The following is a 13410-nucleotide window of genomic DNA, read 5'->3' as shown; positions in this document are numbered from 1 at the left end:
AATTACAAAACGCTTTCCAAAACATAAATTATACATTTTTTTCTTTATTGCATGCTTCACACCAAAAGAAATCTAGAATTTTTACTTAGATATTTTTTTCTAATAGAGACTCTGAGACCTTTGATGAACAAACAGTATCCATCTACTTCCTCCACCTCCAAGTCTCTGGTGAATGTCATTGGGCTTTCTCATACCAAGAGTTCAAGTGATTGAGAGTCTACTTGAAAACAAGAACTTGAGATGATTTTATTTCTGTGTGTGGCTCTTCTCACTTAATGGAATACCTTCTGTGACATCACTGCAAATGGCTAAACCTTTCCCATCCTTTAAGGTTGAATAATATCTCATTCTACACATGCACCATTTATTCTTTTTCCATTTACCCACAGATAGGCACTTAGGGTTCATTCTAAAACTGAACGTTTTAATCTAATGCTATGATAAATGAAAATACAAATATTTCTTCAATGTACAGTTTTCAAGTCCTTTATATGTACTCAGAAGTGATGTTATTAGCTCATATGGTAGTTCTATTTTAATTCTCTATAATTATCATGCTTTAAATTTCCATCTACCATCTGCAAAGTTCTCCTATCTCCACATTCTTGCCAACGTTTGCTGTCTTCCATCGGTTGATGATGTCTATTCTGACTGTTGTGTGGCTTTACTTTTTATTCACATAGTTAATGATGTTGAACACTTTATATGCCTGTTGGTCTTTTGTATCTTATTTTGACAAGCATCTACTCATGTGCTTCAACCACCTTAATAAGACTATTTGTTTTCTTTCCATTGAGTCATTTGTGTTCAATGCATATTTAGGATCTTAAATTAATACATGCCATGGGCTTTTCCTAGACATTACCCTTTTATCCTATATTTAGGTATTTTCAAATCATTCATAACAAGGATTTCCTTAGTAATATTAAACATGTTGTAAGTAGGTTCAAAATGTCCATTTACTACATCAAAAGGAAAATAAACAGACAGAAAACCTTCATATATAGCTCTGATAATTTTTATATGTATAAAAATAAACACATGTGCCTTCAAGGTAGCCATATTAGTAGAAAATAAAATTTTAATACAATGAACTTAGATGGAATTGACATTTTCAAAAAGAAGAAAGCAGCAGATAAAATTCATCAGACAAAAGAATATAGAGTTCATTATATTGGTAAAGATAATATAGAATAGGAAGTATTAAGGACCTATTTTTCTCTCCAAATAGGCTGAGAAATGAATGAATGTTGTCCATCTTCAGACTGTTACCATCACAGCACAAGGCTTTCTGGTTTGGCATTTTAGAAAACAAAGAAACTGTGCTGGATTTTAAAAAATGCCTGTAGGAGGAAGGACAGGCCAACTGAGAGGTTGGCAAAGTTGTGATAAATTAATAGCTACTAACACATGCAAAATCAGAGGGAGCAAACTGAGAGAATGTAAAAGAGCCAATTTTTCATATAGATATGTATGCATATGTAAACATTTAACACTTTACATAAATATGTGTACAAATTTGGTGGTTGGTGTTAATTGTCAACTTGACTGATTGTGAATCATCTGGGATGTGGGTCCCTTGGCACGTCTGTGTGGGATAATATTGATTGCATTAGCTGAGGAGGGACGATCTAGCCGTGGTGGGTGGTACCATTCTCTAGCGAGGTTCCAGGAGTGTATAGGTCAGGGGTTCTCAACCTATGGGCCTCAACCTTTTACGGGTCACTTATTAGTTATCCTGTATATCAGGTACTTACATCATGATTGATAACAGTAGCAAGATTACAGTTGTGATGTGACAGCAAAAATAATTTTATGGTTGGGGTCACCACAACATGAGGAACTATGTTAAAAGGGTCACAGCATTAGGAAGGCTGAGAACCACTGGTGTAAGTGGAGAAGGTGAACTGAGCAACAGCAACAATTCACTGCCATCTGCTTCCTGATTGTGCATGCTATGTGACCAGCTGCTTCAAGCGTCTGCCACATTGACTTTCCTGCCATGAAGTACTCTAGTTTTACACACGTTCAGAATTAGCTGATCTGGTCAGGATATTTTAGTAATACTAACCTAAAAGTAACTGATAAATATAAATATATATATATATATATATATATATATATATATATATATATATATATATATATATATATATATATTCATGACTCACCTAATAAGGGTATACTCAGAAAGCAGATCATTCAGCAATTTCTCTAGTTTGTAATAATCACAGAGTTTACTGTAGAAATCCACAGAGTATAGCGTGTTGCTGGCAGGCTATAAACTTTTACAGCATGTTGTTGTACTGAGTGCCTGGCATTACTGTAACACTGGAGCAAATGTTTGTGTATCTAAACATATCTAGACATGAAAAAGGTAAAATCAAAATGTTAGACAATATGAATTGTTCTTTTCTGGTACAATCCTACAGCACTGACGTCACTACCGCTGCCCATCGCTCACTAAGATACTCCATTCTGTAACTCTTGGCAGCATGCATATATATCTAAATATGCATGTATAGGTTATAAGATAAATGGGCACAACCTTATACCCAGTTATCAGCATAACAGAATCACAAGACTCTTCGTGGGGGCAGCCTATCCCATATTAGATGGCTTCATATGGATGAATTAACTCATAGTTAATGAGTTGGCACTTGCGATATAAGTGGGGTCTGCAATTAATTTATCGAATTCTCCATAGAACAAAGAGCTCTGGGTGTTTATTCCAAGATAGCACAGCCTAGTCACACATTCATAGCATAGATAAGCTCTCCTCATAGGGCATCTTTAAAAGGGTGTTAACTAGGCTTGCTATGGCAGTTTGGGGATAAATTCACCAGCATTATTTGCTTGAGGAGTCAGGGAGATGGTTCAGAATGAGACACTCTTGGTTCAAGAGAAAACAGACTCATAGGCTTCCTTAGGAACCAGGACAGAGTGAGGAGAAAAGCAGTATTCACATGGAAGCTGAAATGCTCGTGTTAAACAAGACCATAAAAGACTCCTCTCCTCAGGGGAGAAATAGAAAAAGAGGGAGAGACAACTCTGGTGCGTAACCGAAAGGGGTCTCTTGGGAGATGTCAGAAAAAAATGAAAAAAAGAAATGAGGAAGCTGGGATGAGAAGAAGGGTCATGAGTTTTAATATGATGGCTTCTCCAACAGGAAAAAATATTATTAGCAGTGTCAACACCCTTGGCTTATGTTTTGTCTAATAATATAAATCGGACTGCTCAAGAGAAAACTTTAATATTTTACTGTAAGGATAGCAGACGGTGTCTGCTACTTGACTTTCTTGCATGCTGTTCTGATTTTATTTCTGTTGCTATGATGAGCTATCCTAATACAAATCAAGGGTAGGTACAGGGGAGGAAGGGTTATTTTTGCTTGCAGCTCCAGGCTGTTGTCCATCATTTTGGGGGATATTAAGGCAACAGCGGGTCACATCACAATAGCTTCTGCACAGCTTCCCCCCCCCCACTCTAAAGCTGTTGGAGTCTATCCCATGACATGGTGCCACCAAATTCAGAGTGAGTCTCCCCACCTGAGTAAATGAACTGATGATTGGAACTAACCGCTGCACATGTTTCCAAAGAAGATGAAGCTAAGACACCTCAAAACCCTTCAATCCTGTCTTTGAAAATAAGAAACTGTAGCTGTAATACTGCCTGGCAAGTGCAGAGAAAGCTGCAAACCTACACAGGACTCCTGGGGTGAAGAGACGTTTGGACTGAATCTCCTGTGCTTAAGCCTTCCCTCCTGTATGCATGTGCACACATGCACACACATACACACCCATACACACACACACACACTTATGCATGCACACATGCACACACACATACACACACACACGCATGCACGCACGCACACAACCACACTCAGAGCCAGTGTGTACTACACTGGAAGGTTCGAAAGTGTGGGGAAGCTGATGTCTATAAATTCCTTGTAGATACTTTAAGGATGTTGCTCACTAATCTCAGTCTTTTTTTTCTCCATCTTTAAAAACTACTTCTCTCACTACTGCATATATATATATATGAAACTGTCAGGAGCTAGCTTTGTCATTAATAATCTACTTGTGTTGAATATTTAAACAAGACAGCTCTACCTTAAATGTACACTGTTCTTTTTATTAACCAGGCCATTTTAGAAGCAATGTTATTCTCTCTGATATCTGGATTATGTACGTGAGTAAGAATCCTTCTTTTCCATCTCCCTCTAGAGCCATAAATTCTACCCGTGGATCTGAGAGATGAAGATTTTCATTTTAAAAATTAAATCCTCAGATGGGGGAGACATTGCTGTGCAATCGTGTGGACCTGAAATCACATTCTCAGCACCTACTTAATAATCCCAGTGTGGGGCTACAGAGGTGGTTGGTAGTTAAAAGCATGTACTACTCTTACAGAGGACTGAGTGTGATTGCCAGTACCCACATCAGGTTGTGTGCCTCACCACTGCCTATAACCTCACCTACTATATTTTTATAAGGAAATTCTTTGATTATTTGCATAAAAGTGAAACATAAATGTGTTTCAATCTGACATGTGTTTACTGTGTACATCAGGAGACTTGAGTAATGCATATTGTGGAACATAAATTCAGCTAATTAAAACATGTATCACTACCAGTATGCCAATGCCCCTAATACTGCAACCCTTTAATATAGCTTCTCATACTGTAGTGACCCCGCAATGATGAAATACTTTCATTACTACTTTATAATTGTAAATTTGCTACTGTTAGGAGTCATAATGTAAATATCTGATATGCAGGATATCTGATATGTGCTCCACAAATAGGCCACATCCCACAGGTTGAGGACCACTGCCTCACACAGTCATCTGTATGGTGAGAACATTTGAATAAGCCTGTCATTATTTGTTTCTTGCCTCTGCCTGTGTTCAGTAGTTTTGATAAACAGTAACTTCTTTTTTTTTTAGTAGCCATCATTAATCTGCCATAATACTATCTTGTTAGGGAAAACAATTACAGAGATGTGACTCAGTGACATAGTGGTTAACTACCATGCACAAGACCCCAAGGTGAATTTCCAGAGGCACAAAAGCAAACAAGCATGAAAGAAACAAATTCACAACACAGCATTTAATAGAAGCAGTCTAAATGTCAGTAATGTCTAAATGTAATGCTGCTAAATTAGGAAACAGGTAGTCTACATAGTAATTTATAAAGGGGAAGCCTATAAAGATGTTTGAAGGGTGTTTAAACTTAGTTTTTATTACTTGGCATAGAGTACTCAAGAACACCTCCTTAACATTAAGAAGAAGACCAAAGAAGGTTAATATTAGATCATGAGGAATGAAATGCAGGCAGTAGGACTCATGAATATGAAAGAGAAAGTGAACTTAATTGTTTCTCTAGTCACCAACTGTGTCATGATTTTTCGTTTTGTTTTGTTGTTTTGAGTTTTGTTTTGTTTTTGTGATGCCTAAGTGAATATAAATATAATTGACAGTGAAAGCACAAATTGCTTGGTGAAGCTCCATGCTACAGAATGGTTACTGTAGCCTTATAGAAATTCGATATCCAGGGAGTTTGAGACTGGGCAAGGGTGTGTTTATGTGGCTTCCTTATCTGTTCCCATCAGCTGCTGGGTAGAGGCACTCAGAGGAGAGCTAAGCAAGGTTCCAGTCTGCAAGCATAGCAGAGTATCATTAATAGTGTCATGGATTGGCTATCTAGCATGGTGTAGGTCTCAGCTTGGGCCAGTCATGGATTGGACATTTCCTCAATCACTGCTTTATGTTTTCCCTGCATATCATGTTTTTGTGTGTGGGTTGATGTTCCCCTCCTTCCACTAGGAGTTGTGTCTCGTTGGAGAGTGGCCTCTTCAGTCTCCATGACCCCTGCTAGAGTCACGTTTGTATCATGCCAGGAGGCTATCTCGTGGTAGGTCCCCAGTTTGTCACAGAGCAGCCCTCACTCAAGGTTGCTCTTCTCTCTGCAAGCCTTCTGTCCTCCCACCCCTGCTCACCCCAGGTCTGAAATCACCCCTCATTTCCCTCCATGCTCCCTCTGTTACCCTGTTCCCTATCTTTAATCACTGCCACTGTTATAGCCAAACATTGAGTGGAAGAGTGGGGAAAGCGTAGAAAGACTCAAAGGGGACAAGACTCCACAGGAAGACCAACAGAGCCAACTAACCAGGGCCTAGGGGACATGTGGAGACTGATGTTCCAAGGACCATGCATGGACTGGATCTAGGCCCCCTAAACAGATGTAACTGATGGGAGGCTCAGACCTCATATGGATCTCCTTAGCTCAGACTGCATATGGATCACCTTAGCTGAGACGTCATATGGATCTCCTACTAAAGGGCATGGTTGCTAACTCTGACATGGACTCTGTTACCCACTTTTTGATAATTTTCCCTTGTGGTGCTACTTCATAGGCCACAGGGAAAGAGGATATGCTCAGTCCTGATGTGACTTCATATGATAGTGTGGGTGGGTAAGGAGTCACCCCTTCTGTGAGGAATAGGGGACAGGATAGGGGAAATAAGGAAGGAGGGTGGGACTGGGTGGAGAAGAGGGAAGGGATGTAAAGTGAATAATTAATAAAGAATTAATTCCAATGCATTATAGTCTATATTACGTAATTCAAAATTTTCTGTAGGTTATTTACAAAAGAAGCTTTAATTAATTTATTACAGTACATTAACTTTGCTGAGAATAAATCCTAAAATGTTCATTCATTATTCCTCTTAATGAGAGTACATGTATGTAATCCACTGAAAGGAAAAATGTATAATATGATTTTAACTTTATGATCCTTAGAGACTGTACTGACATTTGATAAGCTTTTGTTAAATAAATTGAAACTGATTAGGAAAAAACATGGCTTCCTTAATCTAGCTGTGTGATGTTTTGATTTTTTGAGTTTATTAAAATGCAGTGATTTAAAAGAAAAAGAAATAAAACACTCTTCAACAAAAGCTACAACATAAATCGGTTTCATGATGTTGATATGGGAAGCTACAAAATGCTGAATGAAACTGGTCATCAGCTCATTATCCAACACATCTCCAGGCAGTGTGGGAAATGACATGAACACAGCCATCTCAAGAATGAGTTGGGGTGAGTGGTAGCCCTATGGTTTTCAACCTGCTATTCAGTGGAGACCTCCTTTAAGGCTACTGCAGAACCCAACCCTTCCATCCCTGGGCACCTAGGCACTCTGTCAGACATCACACTTGTCTTCCCTTCTGTTGAGCAACATATGGATCCAGCTTTGCTGAAATTAGAATTGTAAAATACCTGCGGAAAATACCTGTCCATTCCCACAGGATTTGAACTCACATTGAATAAGCTCCAACATCTGTACAGAACTCATTTAACACACTTGATATTTGAGAGCTGCTTCATAATGAGTGTGTTAATTGCCCAGTTAATAAAGAATGTGATGCTCTGATATTGCCTTAAGCTTGACCACTGGGAACAGAGTTTATGGACAGCTTTATCTCCAACCCTCACAGAATTGCCTTTTCTTCATTATCATTCAGTGGCCAACCCTCTATTTTTATGAAGGATTGATTCTTTTTGAAAAAACAGTAACTTTATAGGTTTTCCTTACTGACAATAAAATGATGCTTAAAGATACTGTACCCTCTGTAACTTGCTGGTCTCTATCAAAGGACCTGAACTATCAACAACTTCTGTCTTAGTGGACAGGAATGAAAGTTTTCAATTATTGGAAAAGGAAATCCTGGGCTTCATTTCTTTATATAAAAAAAGCTTAACTGAATAAAACCATATTATCAGGTTTAGTGACCTCACGCTGTCATTTGGCTTTGAAAACATTTGACTTTCTCTGATAAATGTAGCATGACCATTTGGCTTTACACTTCAAATTGTTTTGAACTCTTAAATCTACACACTTCCCCAACCCTCTTTACAACCGTGTTCTCTTCTGTTCTATATACCTCATTGTCTCTAGTCTTCATTTGCGGACCCAATCCAATAGCAACCATTGGCCCAGTCTGACAATGTACCACAGTCATTGATACATTTAGAATTCCTTGTCTGTGACAACATTTGTCAGAGTGTCCTGTGTGCACTGTGGATGCTTTGATCTCTATTAAACAACAGACATAAACTACTCTCATCCTCCTTATCTCTTGCTGAGAATACAGTCTGAGAAACTGGGTTTTGTTTCAGTTTCATGAATTCCTCCTTACATGGAATGGTAACCTAGGCTAAACACCAAGGGGCTTGACTTAATAACAAGCATAATATCAGATAGCATTTGTGCAAGAAGACTCTGTGATCTGTGTCCATATACAGTGTCATCTATATCAGAAAATTATTTGAGAAAATGATATAATCATTTATCCAAGCTCAAATATGAGTCTCAGGCGCACAGCTGCCAGCCGCCAAATCTACAGTATTTATCAGGCTCCTCTAAGGGACCAAAACTAATAGAATGAATACACACACACACACACACACACACACACACACACATAAATATATATACTATATATATTAAAGGTGAATTTACTAGACTGGCTTACACTACTGTTTGGGTAATCTAAGTAGAAGCTGTCTGCACACTGTAGATGTTGAGAGCCTGGTAGCTGCTAACTCCATAATGCTAGATGCATAGGTGGTCTTAATGGGTCCCTGAGGGGCTGGGGAGTTTCTGGGGAGCTACTGGTCTTCAGTTACCAGTGGAAGACTAAAGATGTCAGGCTCTGGTGTGACAACAGAATAATAGCAGGAACAAGAGGGCAGATGTATTCACCAGCAAGATGCAAAGGCAAGGCGACCTGGAGAAGCAAAAGTGTTCCCTTAGACCCCATTATAGTTGGGGCACTCCTGGAACATGCTGCCCATGTTTTATTCTGGAGATGATCACTACGAAGAAACATGTGAGTGGTTTGCCACATTTGAGCCATCTCCATAAGGAGGTTCTTTGATGCTCATCATCTTCTTTGAAGTACAGTGTTAACCTGTCTTATTGTCAAAGAATCTTTCAAAGAATAAAAACATCTTTAAATGCCATAGTCTGTAGGACTCTGAGGTTTTTGAAGTCTCTATCTATTTTACCTTACCTGTCTATAGAATCATATCTATCTGTTTCACCTAGGATGTATATTCTTTTGATGAAAATAGACTAGTAATTGACATGGCAAGCACCAGGCAAAAATGTCCTCATTTCAGCTACAGACAGTATTGTGCTTAAAAATAGGCAAGCTTGGATGCAGCAGAGTCAACAGCCAAACTCCGCCAAGACAGGGTAAGCAAGTTCTTAATAGTTCCTGCCTCACAAATATGTGTATCAGATATATTTGGGCCATAAGGCTGAAGACAATGCTCCAATGTTTTAGAGAGTTTTGGGTGACTGTCTAAGTAGAAAACAGTCTCTGTCTTTTTTCTTTTTTTCCACTTTGCATGCTGCTAACCTGCACTTCCCGTTTACTCAGGCAATTAATTTTATTCCTTCTCAAATCTCTGATGGTATTGAAGGCCAGTTTAGTTTTATAATTAAGCTTACTTATTTAGTGGTTAAGATGTTTTTATGTCTAGATAGATGTTTTAAGTTGATAGAGATAAGATATGATAGATATTGATTTACATTCAGAATTTTAGACTCACCAAGATAGGAAATTTGTTTTCTTCAAGGCCGCCAAATACAAACAGCTAAAACACTATGAATGTAATATAAATAAAATTTCTGATTGACTCATGGTTCTTCTTGCTCTATGTAGTTTATTATATATGTGTGTAATAATATGAATGTATATGTAAAAATAAAAATATTAAAATTAAGAGAAGAAATGTAAGAATCAAATGACAGCCTTATGCCTTGGTTCTATTTACTATGTTTTTCATTGTGACTAAGTTGTTTAATTTTATGTTCTCACTGATCAATGATTTTAAAAGGAAGAAAAGAAATGCCATTGGATGAAAATTGGCAATTTATTAGTAATCTAAAGTGAACCCTAAACATTTTATACCATTTGTTTGTTGGTATGAATAACAAAATACACCTTGAAACAGCTATTTGGATAGAAAGTCACACATTAATAATAGACAGTAAAATCCTATAGGTTTTAAGATAGTACAACTATTTAATGTATTCAAGTAAAAAATGCTTTAAAAATTAAGAATTTGGGAAGATCCAAGATGGCGGCGAACAGTGTGGACCATGTTTGGAGGCTCCAGTGAACAATTCAGGGAATTGCACAAATTTCTGAGCCAGGAACACCGAGGTCCCCACACCACGGCAGTGGGAGTGCTCCATGGTTCGGAGGGACCAGGGTGCAGAGAACCTGTGTGCCCCTGCACACGAGAGGAGCGCAGATTTTCTAGGATCGGAGCAGCAGCGGCAAAGGCAGCAGCAGCAGCAGCAGCACCAGCAGCAACAGCAACAACAGCGGCAGTGGCTGAGGTTGGCAGCTCAGACCCTTCCGGTGGAGGTGATTGGTGTGGTCGCCGGTGGGAGTTGCTGCAGGAGAGGGGACTCTGGGCAGGATTTGGGTCGCGTGGTGCCTTGGAATCCAGACTGGACTCGGCGGACAGTTCAGCCCCAGAGTCCCAGGTTCAGCTCTGTGCGCAGTGCCGCAGAGATGCTGGCTCAGCTCAGGAAGCAATTCTGCCCGAGGCACTAGCTCAGAGCTCCCCTGCTATGATGCAGGCTGGGCCGAGCGCTTGGTTCCACCAGCGGCATTAGCTCAGCACAGCTGCAGTTCCCCTGCTGTTACACAGGCTGGGCGGAGCGCTCAGTTCCACCGGAGGTGCTGGCTCAGCGCAGCCGCAGTTCTCCTCCTGTGGCACAGGCTGAGCAGAGCGTTTGGCTCCATTGGAGGTGCTGGCTCGGCTCAGCAAGCAGTTCTGCCTGAGACACTAGCTCAGCTCGGCGGGCAGTTCTGGGGCACCGACAGGCTGAGGTCAGCATGTAGATTCAGCCCAGAGGCCCTAGCTGGACTTGCCAGGTAGATTGGGCCCAGAGACTCTAGCTGAGCTGTGCTCACAGGCTCAGTGGCTCTAAGACTCTGGTTGGACTATCCACACATTTTAGGCCCGGAGTCCCGGGCTGAACTCAGTGCACAGTGTGAGGCCAGAGTCCCTGGCTGAGCTTGGTGCACAATTCCACCCCGGAGACTCGGGTGGAGCTCGGCATGCAGTTTGGGGCCAGAGTCCCTAACTGTGCTTGGCAGACAGATTGGGCCCAGTGACTCTAGCTGAGATTTAGGCACAGTGCTGGCTCTAAGACTCTGGTTGGACACAGTGTGCAGTTTGAATCCAGAATTCCTGGCTGAACTTGGTGGACAGTTCAGGCCCTGAGTCAATAACTGACCACAGCACGCACTTTGGGCCAAAAATCCCTAGCTGAACTTGGTGCACAGTCCCAGCCCAAAAATTCTGGCTGGACTCTGTGTGCATTTTGGGCCCAGAATGCCTAGCTGAGCTTGGCAGACGGTTCAGGCCATGAGAATCTAGCTGAGTTCGGCCAGTGGTTTGGGCCCAGTGTTACTGGCGGGATGTGGCAGGGGACACAGAAGGCTGTGAATACCTTGGCCTGACCCAATGCTCATTCAGAGACCCAGAACGATTGCAGGACCCACAGCACAGGGGAGCTGAGGATCACTGGCTGTGAGAGTCCAAAACAACAGGGCTAATCTCCTACCATCCACACCTAAGAAATACAAGAAAATGACTTCAAATCCTTAGTAATGAGGATGATAATGGAAGAAACAAATAAAATTTGTAATCAAATGCAGGAAGACACAGCCAAACAGGTGAGAGACATAAAAGAAGCACATAGAGTGGAACTGGAAAAAAAGCAGGAAAATGGAAACAACCAGATGAAAGAAATAAATAAAACAGTTCAAGCTCTGAAGACCTATAAAGAGGTAATGGAAGAAACTCAGGAATATACAATCAGATGAAAGAAATCAAAAAAATGAGTTCAAGATCTGAAAATGAAAATGGATTCAATGATAAACATACAGACAGAAGAAAAATGAGAATGTGAGACCTCAGAGAGGAAGGCGAGCAACACAGAGGCAAGCTTTTCTAACAGAATCCAAGAGATGGAAGAACAAATCTCAGGTCTAGAGGATATAATCACAGATCTTGAAGCAACCATTAAAGAAAATGCCAAATCTGGAAAAATCCTGGCACAAAACATCCAAGAGATTAAGGACACCATGAAAAGAAGAAATCTGAGGATAATAGGCATTGAAGAAAGAGAAGATATCAGACTCCAAGGCCCAGAAACTATTCTCAACAAAATCATAGAAGAAAATTTCCCCAATCTAAAGAAAGAGATGCCTATAAACATACAAGAGGCCTACAGAACACCAAATAGAATTGACCAGAAAAGAAAAACTGCCCGTCACATAATAATCAAACACAAAACATACAGATCAATGAAAAATATTAAAAGCTGCAAGGGAAAAGGGCCAAATAACATTTAATGGCAAACCTATCAGAATTACACCCGACTTCTCAGCAGAGACCATAAAAGCCAGAAGGGCCTGGACAGAGATCCTGAAAACCCTAAGAGACCACAGATGCCAGGCCAGACTACTTTACCCAGCAAAACTATCAATAACCATTGATGAAGAAAACAAAATATTCCATGACAAAAACAAATTCAAACAGTACCTATCCACAAATCCAGCTTTACAGAAGGTACTAGAAGGAAAACTCCATCCCAAAGGGTCAAGCTACAACCAAAACTACTCAGGAAATAGATAACTATCCCATGGCATAAACACAACTACACAAACGCTCAACTGGAAACAACATCAAAATTAAGACTCTTAACAGTCACTGGTCATTAATATCTCTCAACATCAATGGTCTCAATTCTCCAATAAAAAGACACAGACTAACTGAATGGGTGCATAAACAAGATCCAACATTCTTCTGCACTCAAGAAACACATCTCACTCATAACGATAGGCATTACCTCAGGGTAAAAGGTTGGAAAAAATATTCCAAGCATATGGTCACAAAAAGCAAGCAGGCGTAGCCATTTTAATATCGAACAAAATAGACTTTCAACCAAAATTAATCAAAAGGGATGAGGAAGGACACTTCAAACTCATCAAAGGTAAAGTCAACCAAGATGGCATCACAATTCTGAACATCTATGCTCCCAATACAAGGGCACACACATTTGTAAAAATTCTGCTAAAAAAAAAAAGCTTAAAGCACACATTGATCCCCACACAATAATAGTGGGAGACTTCAACACCCCACTCTCACTGAAGGATAAGTCATTGAAACAGAAACTAAGCCGAGAAATAACAGCATTAACCAATGCCAGGGGTCAAATGGATCTAACAGATATCTATAGAACCTTTCACCCAAACAAGAAAGAATATACCTTCTTCTCTGCACCCCATGGAACCTTCTCCAAAATTGATC

The sequence above is a fragment of the Acomys russatus genome, chromosome 27, assembly GCF_903995435.1.
Source record: "Acomys russatus chromosome 27, mAcoRus1.1, whole genome shotgun sequence".
Classification (NCBI taxonomy): domain Eukaryota; kingdom Metazoa; phylum Chordata; class Mammalia; order Rodentia; family Muridae; genus Acomys; species Acomys russatus.
The sequence above is the reverse complement of the archived record's forward strand: the minus strand, read 5'-3'. Positions refer to the sequence as shown.